The 14,337-nt window shown below is 39.4% G+C and overlaps 1 pseudogene; it reads left to right on the top strand.

Annotated features, from left to right (window-relative positions):
• Positions 1-14,337, top strand: part of LOC127225300 (importin subunit alpha-7-like) — a 95,209-nt pseudogene that overhangs the window by 21,385 nt on the left and 59,487 nt on the right.

Raw genomic sequence — 14,337 nt, 5'->3', positions numbered from 1 at the left:
CTTCCCCTCCAGACCCTTAAGCTTATCTAAAAGAGTTACCTGATTCTGAGCATCATATTCAACCCTATACAACTTAAAACCAACCCCAAGCAGGTGAATTATCCCTTTTTTAGTGATGAGAGAAAAGGAAACCCCCAAAATACCATTAATGCCAACAATAGGAAAAGGGGGTGTTGTTTTCTTAGGATTACTTCGAGTTCTTCTCTGAAGCTCTGGCCAGGGTGTAATAAGAAGGTTCACCATTGACCGAATCTCCCAGAGGGACCTGGAGGCAGAACAAAGGACCCAGCATCAGGAGCCCTTCCTGCCATGCCCCTCCACCCTCTACTAGAGAAGAGAGGGAGAGACCCCACCTGTACCCACTGGAAGAAGAGATGGGAAGACGACAGAATAAGAACACATCCAACAGCAGACTTATATGACACCACCAGAGTCTAGGGATTCTACACTAGCAACACCTGAACATCCAAACACAGATGAAGCAAAAGAGAATGATCTTAAAAAAAAAAAATCCATGAAGATGATAGAGGCCCTCAAAGAGGATATAAAAAAAACCCTTTAAAAAAATGGAAGATAAAACAATCAAAAAAAAAAAAACTGCAAGAAATTGACAAATCTCTTAAAGAAGGTGAGGAAGGCCAAGAAAAAACAATCAAACAGATGATGGAAAGAATTCAAACAGTTCAAGACCTGAAAACTGAAATAGAGACAACAAAGAAAACACAAACTGAGGGAATTCTGGAAATAGAAAAGCTGGGTAAAATGATCAGGAACTACAGATGCAAGCATAACCAACAGAATATAAGAGATAGAAGACAGAATCTCAGGCACTGAAGATAAACTAGGGGAAATAGATTCATCGACCAAAGAAAATCTTAAATCCAATAAATCCTTAATATAAAATATCCAGGAAACGTGGGACACTGTGAAAAGACCAAACCTAGGAATAATAGAAATAGAAGAAGGCTTAAAGGTGCAGAAAACATATTCAACAAAATCATAGAAGAAAACTTCCCCAACCTGAAGAAAAGTACAAGAAGCATACCAAACACCAAATAGACTGGACAAAAACAAAACAAAACAAAAACAAAAAAAAATCCCCTTACCACATAATAATCAAAACACCAAACATACAGAATAAAGAAAGAATATTAAGAGTAGAGAAGGAAAAAGGCCAAGTAACATATAAAGGCAGACCTATCAGATTACACCTGACTTCTCCATGGAAACTCTAAAAGCCAGAAGGTCCTGGATAGATGTTTTACAAATACTAAGAGACCACAGATGCCAGCCCAGACTACTATACTGAGCAAAACTCTCACTCACTACAGAAGGAGAAAACAAGATATTTCATGACAAAAACAGATTTAAGCAATACATAGCCAAAAATCCAGCCCTACAGAAAGTACTGGAAGGAAAACTACAACCCAAGGAAGTTAACTACACTCACAAACACATAGGCAATCGATAATCCCATTTTACCAGAAGTCAAAAGAAAAAGCAGGATTAATCTATTCACAATACCACCAGCAACAACAAATCAAAAAACAAACAAGAATTAACAATCAATGGTCCTTAATTTCTCTCAATATTAATGGTCTTAACTCACCTATAAAAAGACACAGGCTAACAGAATGGATACGAAGACAGAATCCATCCTTCTGCTGCATCAAAGACAGACATTACCTCAGAGTAAAGGGTTGGGAAAAAAAATCTTCCAATCAAATGGACCCAAGAAACAAGTTGGTGTAGCTATCCTAATATCTAATAAATTAGACTTCAAACTAAAATCAATCAAAAAAGATGAAGACGGTCATTTCACAGTCGTTACAGGAAAAATCTATCAGGACAAAGTCTCAGTTCTGAACATCTGTGCCCCAAACACAAAGGCACCCACATTCATAAAAGAAACATTACTAAAACTCAAATCTCACATAAAATCTCACACACTTATAGTGGGAGACTTCTACACCCACTCTCACCACTGGACAGGACCACCACACAGAAACTTAACAAAGAAACAAAAGAACTAACATAAGTTATGACCCAATTGGGTTTAATAGACATCTACAGAACATTCCATCCAAACATAAAAGAATATAACTCCTTCTCAGCACCACATATATAGCAAACCTCAATAGGTACAAAAAAATTGGAATAGCCCCCTGAATCTTATTAGACCACCATGCTTTAACATTAGAATTCAACAACAAAATTTGCATAAACCATACAAACTCATGGAAACTGTACAATGAGCAATTGCACCATTCCTGGGACAAGGAAGAAATAAAGAAAGATATTAAAGATTTCCTAGAATTCAATGAGAATGAAGACACCACATACTAAGAAGAAAGTTCATTGCATTAAGTGTCCATATGAAGAAACTGGAGAAAAGTCACACTAGAGAATTAATAGAACAACTGAAAGCTCTAGAACAAAAATAAACTCACCTCAGAGGAGTAGATGCCAGGAAATAAACAAATTGAGGGCAGAAATCAATAAAGTAGAAACTAGGAAAACAATGCAAAGAAGTTCCAGAGGCATCACCATCCCTGACTTCAAGCACTACTATAGAACTATAGTCCTGAAAACAGCTTGGTATCACCACAAAAATAGACAGGTAGACAAGTGGAATTGAATTGAAAATCTTGATATTAACCCACACACCTATGACCACTTAATTTTTGATAAAACAGCTAAAGTTATACAATGGAAGGGGGAAAGCATCTCAATAACTGGATGATAGTGTGTAGGAGACTGCAGATAGACCCATGTCTATTCCCTCAACATAAATCCAGCCTCTTAGAAGAGAAAGTGGGAGGTACTGTTGAATACATTAGTACAGGAGACTGCTTCCTGAAAATAACACTAGTAGCTTAGATACAGAGATCGACAATTAATAAATGGGACCTCCTGAAACTGAGAAGCTTCTGTAAGGCAAAGGACACAGTTGACAAGACCAAACAGCAGCCCACAGAATGGGGAAAGGTCTTCACCAATCCCACATCTGACAGAAAGTTGATCTGCAAAATATACAAACAACTCAACAAGCTAGTCACCAAATCACCAAATAATCCAATTAAAAAGTAGGGTACGGAACTGAATAGAGAATTCTCAATAGAGGAATCCAAAATGGCTGAAAGACACTTAAGAATGTGTTCAACATCTTTAGTTGTCAGGGAAATGCAAATCACGGCAACTCTGAGATACCATACCATCTTACTCCTGTCAGAATGGCTAAAATTGGAAAAACCAATGACAGTTTATGCTGGAGAGGATGTGGAGAGACGGGGACACTCCTCCACTGCTGGTGGGAGTGCAAAGTTGTACAGCCATTTTGGAGATCAGTATGGCAGTTCCTCAGTAAAATAGGAAACAGCTTACCACAGGATCCAGCAATTCCACCCTTAGGCATATACCCCAAAAATGCAACAAAGACATCTCTTCAGCTGTGTTCATAGCAGCATTATTTGTCATAGCTAGAACCTGAAAACAACCTAGATACCCCACAACTGTAGAATGGATAAAGAAAATGTGGTACATTTACACACTGGAATACTACTCAGTGGGTGGGGGGACCAACAGAATCTTGAAATTCACAGGGAAATGGATGGAACTAGAAGAAACCATTCTGAGTGATAAACCAGTCACAAAAAGATGAACTTGGTATGTACTCACTCATATATGGATTTTAGACATAGAGCAAAGGATCACCAGCCTATAATCCATGCTGCCAGAGAAGCTAGGAAACAAGGAGGACCTAAAGAGAGACAGACATGGTCCCCACAGAAGGGGAAAGGGACAAGGTCTCCTTAGTAAATTGGGAGCATGGGGTGAGGGGAGAGGGAGTCAGGAGAAAGAGAAGGGGAGAAGAGGAGGGGAGAGGAGGACATGAGGGAGCAGGAAGTTTGAGTCAGGGGAAGAATAGAGGAAAACAAGAAAAGAGATATCACAATAGAGGGAGCCATTATAGATTTAAGGAGAAATCTGGTACTAGGTAGATGTCCAGAGATCTACAAAGATGACCCCAACTAACAGTCTGAGCAATAGAGGAGAGGCTACTTTAAATCCCTGATAATGATATTGATAACTACCTTATATGCCATCATAGAGCCCTCATCTAGTAGCTGATGGAAGCAGAAGCAGACACCCACAGCTAAACAGTGAGCCGAACTCCTGGAATCCAGTTGCAGAGAGGGAGAAGTGATGAGCAAAGAGGTCGAGACCAGGCTGCAGAAACCCACAGAAACAGCTTATTCGAAAAGGGGGAGCTTATGGACCCCAGACTGATATCTGGGAAACCAGTATAGGTCCTACCCAGACCCCCTGAATGTGGGTGTTAGAAGGTGTGGTCAGTCTAAGGGACCTCTGATAGTGGAACCAGGATGCATCCCTGGTGCATGAAAGGACTTCAGGATCACATTTCCCATGGAGGGATACTCCCTTAGCCTAGAGACATGATGGAGGGCTTAGGCCCTACCCTAAATGACTTGACAGATTTTGATGATCACTTCTGGAAGGCTCCACCCTCACTGGGGAATAGATTGGGAATGAGATGTGAGGGAGGGTCAAGGGGGGCATGTAAGGATGGGAGGGAGAGAGAACTGGGATTGACATGCAAAATAAGAAAAATATAATAAAAAATAAAATAAAAAAGGTGCACCATTTCAGCTAGGTAGTCTGGATATGTCTAGAGCAGTACAGTCTCAAACCAGTTTTAGGGTGGTGTATACTTGTTCAAAAGACATCACGTTGAATCAAGTGGAATTGATGAAGTGGGGCCCTATCTTCTTTCTGGAGAATTCAAAGATTGCTGTTAGGAAGATTTTGTTCACTGTAGAATACTTAAACATTACTATTAGCACAGAACGTTTAACCTTAATAGGTAATCATACAGGGAAAGGTAACAATAAGCATGTAAACAAGTATGAGGGAATAGGATTTTTGAGAGAAAACAGACTTAAGACAATAGTAGTCCTAGATTTTGTTTTCTTCTGTTTTACTTCAATGGCCACTGGATATGATACAGAAACTATGAACTTGCTTTAAATGACATGTTTAAATTTGAAGAAGGAGGGCCAACTACAGCTCCAAAGCCAGCTTTGATTTTTATGTGAATTGGAACTATGACCGTACTGGGAAGTGAGAAGATGAGTCTAGTATAAGGATTGCATGAGTTATGTCAGATTCTTCTTTGTTTGATGGTCCTTTATGGATAGATATCTTCTCTTCATTAGGCATCTACACAATCGGTGTCTTTTGGCTTCTTGAAGATGGGTGTTTTCTGTTTTTCTGCAAAGAGAAGAACAGAACAACCCCCCTACCTTTGTGAGGTATCCATACAACTCGTGGGATATACCTTGGTAGATGTCCTATCATTTCTCCTCATCCAGAGGCTTCTCCTGTTCAAATCTGATCTTGGTCAACTTTGATGGTATCTAAAACTTTTCTTCTCCTGTAGAAACAAAGGCAAAACACATATCCTGGTTTCCATATTGAGGTCAATACATTCTTGAAGTACACCGGCTGTTTTAGAAGTTTTTTATTGTCCAGTGTCTTTGGCTGTTTTTCCTTTCTCATTAGCATTAAGAAAGTTTAATGTTATTAAAGCATTATGTAATCTGTGTTTGAGGGTCTTTGTTCCCCCTGCATTTTTATAGAGCATTTCCTTTTGCGTACGACAAGATCTCTCAACAACTGCTTGTCCTGTAGGATTGTGTGGTATGCCAGTTATATGCTTTATGTTATAATATTCAAAAACTGTTTCACTTTGCTGGAGACATATGCCGGAGCATTATCAGTTTTTATTTGTATAGATATACCAATAATGGCCATTACCTCTAATAGGTATGTGAAAACAGAATCAGGCTTTTTAGAGCTTGGAACAGTGGCCCATTGAATCCATGAAAATATGTCTATTGTATGGTGCACATATATTAATTTTCTAAATTCTGCAAAGTGAAACACATCCATTTGCCAAATTTCATTTCTATGTATACCTTTAGGGTTACTAGGTAGTAAACTAGGTTTACTTTGGGGTTACTAGTAAAGGAGTTTGGTTATAGAAGGAACAAGTAGGATTTTTTTTTTTTTTTACTATTTCCTGATTTTGTTGCTGAGTGATGAAAAAATCCTTTTTAAAAATTTTTTGCTATTTACATAGTATATTTTTTTAATGAAATTTTGAGACCTCTAGCATACTTCCTATTAATAAACAATCAATTTCATCATTGCCTTGTGCCAGAGGACCTGGCAGACTCTATGGGATCTGATGTGTAACACACACACACACACACACACACACACACACACACACACACATATGATGAGTTCTATTTCTGATTATTTATTGTAATCAAATGAAAGTAATTCTGTATTATCAGGAATAAATTTATCACTCTCAATGTGTAAGAAGACTCTGTATATTGAGAATTGCTAATTATATTGAGAAGAGATTCTGTAAAATATGTAAGTACCATGAGAATGGCGTACAATTTTGCCTTCTGTACAGAGTTACAAGGGCTTTGAACCACTTTACTTGTATTTCCTGATTTATATCCTGCCTTATCTGATTTGCTTGCATTGGTGTAGAGATTGGTGTTTTCCTTACAATGCATGGAAGGATACAAATCATTTTCTTTATGAATTTGATTCTCTCACTTTTGGGATAGGTGTTGCTAATCTTTCCCAAGAAGTTACTGCAAGCTCTTTGCCAATATTCATTACCTTTTCATAAGGAGGAAATGTCCTCATTAATTAAAGGTACTATAATTTCTGCCGGATCCCTTCCTGTCATTTGACAAAGTCTTAATTTACCTTTTAAAATAAAATCAGAAATCCTGTCTATATATGTTTTTAAATTTTTATTCTGCTTATGTGGTAAGAATATCCATTCTAATATGATATCTTCCCTCTGCATCAAAGTCCCTGAAGGGTATTCTCTATATGGTAATATAACCAGAATACAGTCTAGGTTTAGTTCCACACGGTCCACATGTTCTTCTACTATCCTCTTTTCTACCCCTTCTAATTCCTTTTCAGCTTCAGCTGATAAAATCCTTGAACTATTTAAGTCCTTGTCCCCTTTTAAGGTCATTTCTATGACTTTTAAATCATGCCTTTCTACTCCAATAATAGTCTGTAGCTGAGAAATCTCTCCCAACAAATTTTGAAGATCATTAAGAGTCTGGCAATGATCTCTTCTGATCTGTACTTTTTGTGGTCTAATTTTCTAATGACCTATTTTATATATCCTAAATAACTGATAGAATCTTCTCTTTGTATATTTTGGGGGCAATTTGTAATCCCCAGCTAGGCAAAACTTTCTTTACTTCCTCAAACATTTTTATTTAGAGAGAAAAGAGAAGATGATGGGGGAGGTCCTTCTGTATATAAATTTCTCTTATGGGTTGATGGGTAAAACACTGATTGGCCAGTAGCCAGGCAGGGAGTATAGGCAGGGATACCAGACGAGGAGAATTTTGGGGAGAGGATGACATCCCCCATCATCTCCTCTTTTCTGTCTAAATAAAAAGTGTTTTAACTATAACATAGTAAAATATATAACAAAATTTTATCAAATAATAACTATAGTTAACAGTATTTAGTCCATTAACATTTAGTAATATTTAAAGAAAATATTCTATCATCTATCCTATCTTTGTGAATCTAAAGTCTTATATGTAACTTATCTTTAATCCTAACTAAAGAAAACTATAACCATAACTATCTGTCTTCAACTTCTTCTAAGACCACAGAAGGATAACATATAAACTCTAGAAATGACAGAGACATCTTGCTACCTTGTCAGTCACCTGAAGTTCTTCTGTAAAGTTATCTTAGTCTATAGGCCATAGTGTGTCTGGCAGACTCCTCAGCAAAGCAGGAAACTTTAAATTGTCCACCTGTACTGGCAGTTTGTCAGTCCCTTTTCTCTGTATCCTGCAGACTGTCTGGCAGACTCTTCCATGAAGCAGGAACTCTGTAGCAATGTCCATCTTGAATCAGCAGTCACTTTGCTGTGGGTCCTGCATGTCCAGTTTATACAGCATAAAGTCAAACAGTCCAGACAAGAGCAGTATCTTGTCCAAATGGCTAGTCTTGCCATATTGAAAGCAAACTCCAAAACCTGTTCTTTGGTGTCCATCTTCCTTTCTGACACAAGTGGTGTTTCCAGGAGAAGCTGTGCCTCACTGTTAAGAAAAACCCTAAACCATTTTAAATGCCATATTCTGCGGGTCTTTGAAAGGTTTGAAGAATGCCTATCCATTTGAAATACATCTCTGTATATCTAGAAAACATAACTAATTTAACTATAAGTTAACTATCTATATAGGCAACTATCTACAATCTGTACTTAATTATACATTACATTTTTAAATGAGCTATATAAACACAATACCTAAACAAGAGGAGAAATATACATATCACAAAATTGACCTTAAATTGTATCAATAAATGAAAATCCGTTCCAAAACAAAGTATTCATTTCTATACAATAATCCCCTTTTTACCTTTATAAAGAGATTGGTTGTGGTCACTAACCATTTATAACCAATCCAATTTAAATGAAAACAAATACTCATAAACAATATTTGGGAATTTGGGTGTTGTTCTGGGTAGACCCAGAAATTCTGGCTGTAGTGGTCTACAAGGCTGCCTTGTCCCAGCTGTTTTGAATGTTGGATCATCTGGGACACTGTTTCAGGGGGTCTTGCTTGATCAAACCAAAGGAAATAATCCATATCCTTTCATTTTCTGTGGAAACAAAAATAGAAATTCTTTTCCCAAGTATCCTGTCCTTAGACTTAAATTTGAAAGTCAAAACATTTTTAAAATATATGTGAAAAAGTATATAAGTTGGATCATTTCAGCAGCATTGATAATCAAATGTATTTTAGCTGTTATTCCTTCCTTAGCAATTGAGCAATTCAAAGACAACACAATAGCATACAGTTTCCAGACTCTCTGTGTACTTTCCATCTTCACATGGCTTTTTTATTACTCTAATTCTTCTGTTTCTATTTTTTCATTTATTGAGACAGGGTTTCTCTGTGTAACTTTGGCTGCCCTGGAATTCACTTTATACACCAGGCTCACTTAGAAATCACAAAGATCTGCTTGCCTCTGCTTCTCCAGTGCTGGAATTAAAGGCATGTGCCACCACACCCAGCTCCTCTCTGTCTTTTTAAAACCATTTTATTCTTTTTCTCTCCCAAGCCTACATATATTTTAAAACACACTGTAAACCTTTAGAGGTTTTTCTTTATCTGAATCTGTCTTTACTGTAAATCTTTATCTTTTTCTGGCCATGAGTCTTTTATCTGCTAAACAACAACATTGCTAAAATGAAAGCCACAGCTATATTAGCCACTGTCTATCCAAGATGGCAGGGGTATGTTTACTGCCAGATCTGAGAGCTGTGCTCACCGCCTTGGTCTATGCTGCCATTCAGCTGCGTGCTGCTAGCTTGGAGATGTGGTCACTGCTTTTGCCAGCTCTCATACACACCATTAAGTTGTTAGCAGGGTTTGCCACTTATGCCGAGTCAGGAACTCCCCTTAAAGGAGCTGTGCAAATCTCTGCTTGTCTCTAGCAAAACAGAGCCCAACTGAGAAAAATGCTGTTACCAAGAAGACTTGCTTGTCTCTGTTATTTTGTTTTTAAAATCCTTTCTTAAGCTTTTGTTAAGTTTTAAGTGGAAGTTCTTAGTACCCACGTTGCAGGCATCATTTTGTTATGAGCAGTTTTCCTGCCAGCCTGGTCCCAGAGCCTACTTAACACACAGAGAAGCTGTATTCGATATAAAGCTCTTGGCCTGTTACTAGTTTCTTATTGGCTAGGTCTGTCTTAAATATTAACCCATTTCTATTAATCTAAGTGTTTCCATGTGGTCTTATCTTACTGAAGAGAGGGTCTGAACCTTTTCTCACAAGTCTCTACATCTTGAATCTCCTCACTACATTCCAGAATCCTCCTTGTCTCCCAGTCCCACCTACCTTGCTTTCCTATTGGCCAGCAGTGCTTTATTCATTAACCAACAAGAGAAACATTTACAGAATGACATCATCTCCCATCAGCTAAAGTAATTGTCCCTGTTTTGCTCAGGGAAGACCTACTGGATGGGGAGAAATAGACACACACAATGATGCATAAAGACCCAGTGATGGTGGGGAGAGGGGGGGTTGGGCAGTGTAGACAGCACTCGCTGGATGGTACAGAGCTAATTTGGTTGATGCAGAGATGCTGGGAGCAATCGTGGCATAAGCCTCAGAGATTGCCAGCTTTTTCTTAGAATAGCCCATTGAATTAGAAGATTGCTACCTTCAGTCCCAATCTACCTCCTCCCCCTCCCCAACTTCCTGACAGGTAGAGTTTGGGGCTTACAGGAATGCAGTTAGGTTACTTGGTAACCCCTCCTTATGCAATTAGTGTATTAGCAACTCCTGAGACCTCTTCCCCTGCTAACAACCTGCTCGCCTCTACCTGCATTTCCTCTTAGCCAATATCCTGCTCACCTTCAGTGACCTATAATTAAGAACACCAGGTGGTCTGGTTACCAGGCAACGACCTCCCTCCTCCTTTTTGAATCCCTGCTGTACCTAGCTTCCCTCCCTAACCACTATATAAAATGCTTGGGAAAAATAATTTTTTTTGCAGCTTGATCAGGCAGCCTGACTTGCTGCTGGTTTCTCATGTCTCCTCTCCTTCATTCCAGCTCCTTTGGGGTTCAGGTCATTGTTGCTGCTCCTGCTGGTCAGGGCACAGAGACACTCAGTTGATGATGCAGACAGACACCCACCACATGGTGTAGACTGTGACACATTGGAAGGTTCAGAAAGAGTCCCATTGTGCGGTACAGAGAGGGACACATTGGACAGTGCAGGAGGAGACCTGTTTGTGCAGAAGGAGATGCATTGGATGGTGCACAAGAAATCCAGTGTATATATATGGCAGGCAGAGACACCATATAATGGTGAGATTAAGATACATTGGCTGTGGCATGTAGAGACACCCTTGATGGTGCAGAAATAGACACGTTGGATGATGAAGAAAGTTTCACATTGGATGGCACATAAAGAGACCCATTGATGGTACAGAAAATGACCACCTGGGTTGTGTGAACAAAGACCCACTGGATGGTGCAGACAGAGACAGACTGTTGGGGCATAAAGAAACCCTCACAGGAGGGTTCAGACAGGGACTACATGGATGGTACAGACAGTGAAGTAATGGATGGAGCAGACAGAGACTCACAGGAGGGTGCAGAGAGATACCTTTTTGATGGTGCTTAAAGAGACCCATTGGATGGTGCACAGTGCAGAAAGGGACACATTAGATGGTGAAGAAAGAGACTAGATGTTGCAGGGTGACTGTGCAGGGGAGAAGACAATTTGGGAGACTTTTTTCAAACTGTGAAAGGGACGGTCTGTAACAGAATTTCTGCACTGAACAGAGAGATTGAGAGAATTTGTCTTTGGCTCCCAAAGCGGAGCTTGGCTTCCTGGGGACAAGTGGGATGGGGCTGGACCTTGGTGAGTGGAACATCCCTGGTGAGAGGAACTGTGGCTATGGGGGGGGGGGAGGTTGGAGGGAGGTACCAGGAAAGCAGTGGGAAGAATTGAAGGAAGCATCAGTGAAGTTGAGAGGGCCCCAAATAAGCACACAGGGGCTTATATTAATTATAAACTGTCTGGCTGATGGCTCAGGCTTCTTATTGGCTAGCTTGCTCTTGATTATTAACCCACTGCTATTAAACAATGTCTCCATATGGTCTTGGCTTATCAGAGAATTCCTGGCATCCTATCTTCCCAGTAGTTAGGTGGTGTCTTCCTGTTGACTGTTTCTCTCCTTTCCATTTCCCAGAATTCTCCTAGACTTGTAGCCCTGCCTGTACTTCCTGCCCAGATAATGGCCAATCAACATTTATTCATCAACCAATAAGAGGAACATATTCACAGCATACAGAAGGGCATCCCCCATCATCTCCTCTTTTCTGTCTAAATAAAAAGGAATATTTTAATTTTAACATAGTAAAATCATATATTTCAAAACAGTTACCAAGCAAGAACTATAGTTAATAATATTTAGTTCACTAACATTTGGCGAAATTTAAAGAAAATGTCTCATCATTTATCCTATCTATGTGTGTTTAAATTTTATATTTAACTTATCTTTTATCATAATTAAGGAAAACCATAACCATACCTATCTGTCTTCAAGTCCAACAAAGACCTCAGAATGATAATATATAAACTCTAGAATTGATAGAGACATCTTGATGCCTGGACAGTCACGCAAAGTTCCTCTGTAACATTGGGGCACCCAACTTCACATAGGCCACAGTGTCTAGCAGAACTTTTAATGAAGTAGGAAATTTGAAGGTCTGTTTTGTCTTGTATTGGCAGTTTGTTGGTTGCTTTCTTCTGTAAGGCAGGGACCCTGAAGAACCTTCCTGTCCCTTGGCAACTCCAGCAGTCACTTTCCTTTGTAACCTGCTTGTCCAGCTTGGACAAGCTGTCAGCTTGTTGCTCACTGTCAGCAGTTGAGGCCAGGACAGTTCTTTGTCCAATCGGCCAGTTTTGCCACATTGAAGGCAAACTCCATAACCAGTTTCTTCGATGCCCATCTTCCTCTCTGATACAATTGGTGTTGCCAGGAGCAGGTGTGTCTCACTGTCATGAAAAACCCTAATAAACCATTTTAAATGCCATATTCTGTAGTTCTTTGAAAGGTTTTGAAGAAACCTATCCATATGAGAATATATCTCTGTATATCTAGAAACCCCAAATAACATAAATTTTGACTATTACAGGTAACTATCTGTAATCTTTATTTAATTACATATTACATTTTTAAAAAGGAGCTGTATAAACACAATACCTAAACAAGAGTAGAAATATACATATAACAAAATTGACCTTAAATTTGTATCAATAAGCCAAAATCTATATTAATGTAGAGTATTTATTTCTATATCATATTGTTGACTGTGATCATTAACCATTTATAACCAACCCCACTTAAATGAAAACAAACATTTATAAACAATATTTGGGAATTTGAGTGTCGTTCTCCCTAAACTACTTCCTACTGTTTGTGGGCCCTGTCAATCCCATGGGGACCCCGAGGAAACTGATAACCCTGGTCAAATCCCGGCTGTAGTGGTCTGTGAGGCGGCAACATCTCAGCTGTTTTGAATGTTGGACCACCTGGGCCACTGCTTTGGGGGTCTGGCTTGATCAAATCATATTAGCCTGGAAGGAATCCATAGCTTTTCATCTTCCGTGGAAACAAAAGCAGAACCTCTTTTCCAAAGTAACATGTCCTTAGATTTAAATTTTGAAGTCAAGGCATTTTCAAAATATGTGAGTTGGATTAATCCAGCAGCATTTATAATCAAATGTCTTTTAGCAGTACTTGCTCCGTCCTCAGCAGTCAAACAATTCAAAGCAACACAATAACATACAGTGCCCAGACGCTCTGTGTTCTTCCCATCTTTTCATGGCTTTTTAAAAATTACTCTACTTCTTTTACTTATTTTTTTTTTTTTGAGACAGTGTTTCTCTGTGTAACTAAGGCTGTCCTTGAACTCACTCTGTAGATTAGGCTGGCCCTGAAATCAGAGATACTCCTGCCTCTGCCCCCCTAGTCCTGGGATCAAAGGCATGTGCCACCACACCCAGCTACTCTATTTCTCTTTTTAAGGACTTTCACTATCCTTTTTCTCCCAAGGCTACACACACACACACACACACACACACACACACACACACACACACGCACGCACACGCAAACTGTTGAGATTTTTTCTTCATCTGAATCAGTCTTTATATCTCTATCTTTTTCTGACCATGAGTCTTTAATCTGCTAAACAGCACTGCTAAGATTAAAGCTGAAGTTTTGGTTGCTAGCTGCAACCTATCAGGCTTTCCAACTGGACAGGGATACATTTACCGCCAGCTCTGGAGGCTCTGGTCACCAGCTCAACTCTGCTCTATGCTGCCATCAGGCAGCTTGTAGCACACTGTCTATAAACCTTTTTTGTCCATATGAGTAAAAGCTAAATGTGCCATGATGCATGCTCTGTGACTCGGAGACACTGCCTCTGTGTACCGCAGCAGGAATCTGCCATGCCGTGTGCATGCCCGACTTCCACAGTGTCTCTGCACCACGGCCTGCATAAGACTGTGAGACTGGGGTGCCCAGTGCAACTCTATTTCTGTACATTCAGAACCCTTTTTAAACTTTTGTCATGTTTTATGGGGAAATTCTTGCCAAACATGTGGGCACCATTTGTAGACAGAAGTTTTGTTCCACCCAGGCCTGCAGAAATTT

The sequence above is a fragment of the Phodopus roborovskii genome, unplaced genomic scaffold (genome assembly GCF_943737965.1).
Source record: "Phodopus roborovskii unplaced genomic scaffold, PHOROB, whole genome shotgun sequence".
In the NCBI taxonomy this organism is placed as follows: domain Eukaryota; kingdom Metazoa; phylum Chordata; class Mammalia; order Rodentia; family Cricetidae; genus Phodopus; species Phodopus roborovskii.
This window is presented reverse-complemented; position numbering and strand designations above follow the sequence as displayed.